Here is a 3,940-nt window from a genome sequence, read left to right as displayed (position 1 = left end):
CGGTGCGCCTGCACCGGCGGTGGTTCCGCCACTGATTAGATGTCAGAGTGGTGAGCAGCCTTTTTGGGGACCTCAGCACCTGTTCAGGACACTTTGCAAGGATATCCGCTTACCTTGCCTTGGATTACAAATACCTTCCTTTAGGCTGGGTTCACACCTAGGCGTATCGAATATGCACGTTTGTCGCACGTTTTGTGCCGCGCGTTTTTATTCGCGGTAAAAAAACGCGCGTTTCCGGGGGCTACCTGGCTGTATCCCAATGGATATGTGCGGCAAATACGCCCCAAAGAAGCTCCTGTACTGCTTTGGGCGTAGGGCGTTCTGCAGCGCGTTCCTACGCGCTGTAAAACGCCCAGGTGGGAACCATGCCCATAGGCAATCATTGCTTTTCACATGTTGAGTGTTTTACAGAGCGTAGGAACGCGCTGTAAAACGCCCAGGTCTGAACCAGGCCTTAAAGTCTGGATGCTTCGCTATTAAATGTAAAGGGCCCTATGCCGGCAGACTTTGCAGCAGAATGATCCACTGGCCAATGGTTAGCGATGGTCAGAAGAAAATACCCTGTTTCCCCTAAAATAAGACCTACCCCGAAAGTAAGACCTAGCACTATTTTTCAAGATTCCTGTAATATAAGACCTACCCCGAAAATAAGACCTAGTTTGGTGGTAGCATGTGAGGGGAATCTTGAAGAGCAGGAGTGATGTTATCAGCCTGCAGGGACATACTGTATTAAGGGGATGACAGGGGACTCCCTCCGGCCAGCGCAGTGACAGGAAGCACGCCAGTACCAGACTTCACCAACTGCTGTCCCCGAAGGCGCTGCTTAATGTAATGGTACTGTACTGTAATGTGTAGCGGTAGATGGTACTGTACTTTACCGCACTGTCCACTGTCTGATGTCCTCACTGCTGCACCACTGGTACCACTGCCCCTGATTGCAAAGGAAGCCGCCGCTGTAGAAAGCAAGGCTGCGGCGGCAGATCGAGCAGAGCCGCATTAGCTGATACTTCCTCTATAGCGCCGGTTACTGTGACAGGCGGACTGATACCAGATAACTTTGGATTGCTGTACATGAATAACTTTAGATTGTTGTACATTTTGTTGCACATTAAAAAATAAAAATAAGACATCCACTGAAAATAAGACCCAGTGTGGTTTTTGGGGGCAAAAAAAAATATAAGACAGTGTCTTATTTTCGGAGAAACACGGTAGTTAGGCCCCAACAGTTAGCCTTATTCCTCTGACTCTGTATCAAGTATATGTGTTGCATTATTTTTCTTTATTATTTCCTGCATCACCTAGTGTGTTCTGGGCAAGGCCTTTCACTGGCTGTAAAGAGAACAAACACCAGCCCCATATGCCTTGTTGTGCTATTGAATTATACTGCTGTTACTGAAATCTGCTTTAATAAATCCAAATTATATCAGTGTGTCAGTGTGTTGTCAGGTCCAGTTACAGGGTGGGTCGTCAATGAGAAAACAGTGATTAGGCCATATCATGATGTCCATTGGTCCCCTAATAGGAACACTATGGTCATATGAGCATTACTGTTTAACTTATTGCGGTGAGGCAGATGCAGATAGTGCAGGCACTACCTTTCTTGGAAAGAACCATAGTAATCAGGCAAGCTTTCATATTGTGACCAGTCACTTTGTTCCTCTGAAAGGTCATTCGGGTTGCCACAGGCTGACACATATACATTTGACTGTGAGACAATCCACCTAAAAAGGGAGACAGTAATTTAAAGTCTAGAAGAACCTCTAAACTGATTTTAACAGAAATACTGATGGACAGGGAACTCAAGAATCAAATGCCAAAGAGCTGTGTTGAATCTTGGAGTGATGCTTTGATGGGGCTATTAGGTCATTCTAAGCTAGCTGTAGTTGAGGATACGATGAAGGTCACCATGAAGGTTAAAATGAATGCTGATAGCATAATAAACCCTATTGTCATACAACCCATGAAAACAACTGAAAACTGCAATTTTCAGCAAGATATTGTCTCTTATATTTCAGGCACCACTAGACAAGCATGAACGCAACTAAGACAGAGGATTGGCCTGCCAAGTCACCCGATTTGTTTTCACTTAAACATGTTTGGAATATGAATGACAGAGCCATTTTTGTGAGAGAACAGAAAGCCTTGAAATAAAGAATAATGCCAACCTGAAATAACATTCCCTTAAAAGACCACTATCGCAAAACAATGTGTGTTATGATAACTGTAGGTGGTTAATACAAGTATTGATCATTTTCAGTATGAATATTTGTTTCTCATGCTTTTCACAATGCAGGCATGCTACTAATAGTCAACCGCCTATTTAAATGGATTATATATTTTACTGCAGCTTGGTCTGCATGTGCTCCCTCACCATTCCTTTCTCAATCAAAGCCAGCAACACAAGTTTCCAGGTATGAGAGAACATGTCACCTGCTCCCTTGTGACAGTTGTCAGCCCTAGAAGGCAATTGCCTGGCCACATGACATCACTGCCCCCCAGGATCGCTGACACTAGTGGCTTCAGTAATAAGTGGCAAGAAGTGGCAAGGGAACGCAGGCAAGGTGAGTATAAGGGATTCAGGTACAGAGCCATTGTCTCTTTGCTCGGCATTGGCAATGTGATAGTGTCTCTCTAAATAGTATTAATTTTGTTCAGTATTGCAATGTGGAAAGGTAAGATAATCTTACCAACAGTATAGTCAAGTCATTGACCTTATTTTTCGCCACTACATGTAAGTAATATAGCTTGAGCACAGATTCACCCCAGCCAGGAGTTTTAACAAAGGAACATCAGTATGCCAATGAAGTTAATAACCTGACATTTGTTAGATGGGCACCACTGTGATAAGCAGTAGCGGCTAGCTCATATGTAGCCACCCTGCCTTAAACAGAAGTGACTATATAAACTTAGAGCTGTCAGACTGTTGTCATTCTGTGCTCATTTGGTTTCTCCTAAGCTCTCTGTTATTGTTTGTATCTGGCTGCTGCTGGGTGTAACCTTGCCACAGAGCAGAACAACAAATAATGATGTGTTATGAATATCTATGTCTCCCTAGCCAATCACTAAGAGGGTTATGACCAGTGGTGCATGCTGGGGGAGGACATAAATATTCAGGGCTGGCTTTGTGAGTGTCTCTTTTGTCCCCCCCGCCTCCTGCCTGGGGGAGCGATGCTGTGGATTGTCTGACCCTTTTAAGCCTGCTGCCTAGAAAGAGAGGCCATGTGTTTAGACTGAGGCCTGGGTCTGAGGTCTAGTAAATGAAGCTGAGAATGGAAATGATAGAGAGCAAGTTCAATAGGTATGGGGAACCTGAGAAGTCGATCCTGTACTATAGCAGGGTGATCTATTCTGAAATGGATTGGTAGCTATTACATCAGGTACTACACAGTCAGGAACTCATAAATGTGAAAATCTGAGTTTATAAGACACAGATTGCCGCATTAGGCTTAAATGTCCTCTATCTTTTACATTGTAAGCCCTCAGGGGCAGGGCCCTCCTTACCATCTTGTCTTGAATTGTATTGTGATTGTAATGTCTGCCCTATATTGTAAAGCGCTACGCAAACTGTTGGCGCTATATAAATCCTGTATAATAATAATAATCTGTGAAGGCAATTCTATTATTTTTGGAGTCTACAACATCTGGGGTGTCCAGTGCCCTAACCCTCTCTCCCAAAGTTCCTTAATAAAAGTTCATCAGCATCATATCATCTGTGTTGAAATCGGTTTTATCGGTCACTGCTGGAGGGTTGGTAAGTGCTTTTGGGGCAGCAATGCAACACAAAACCCTAGACAGGCTAGGAGGGACCAATCTATCCATCGGCTCCTTCGGAGGTGAGTGCTACACATAGTTCTGGGTCTCTCTTTTCGTCTAACATACCAAGGAGCTGAACAACAGCACATGGAGTGTGTGGGGGGGGGGGGGGGTAGGGACCCGCGGT

The sequence above is a fragment of the Nanorana parkeri genome, unplaced genomic scaffold (assembly GCF_000935625.1).
Source record: "Nanorana parkeri isolate BGI_ZX_2015 unplaced genomic scaffold, ASM93562v1 scaffold57, whole genome shotgun sequence".
NCBI lineage: Eukaryota > Metazoa > Chordata > Amphibia > Anura > Dicroglossidae > Nanorana > Nanorana parkeri.
Note: the sequence above shows the minus strand (reverse complement) of the source record.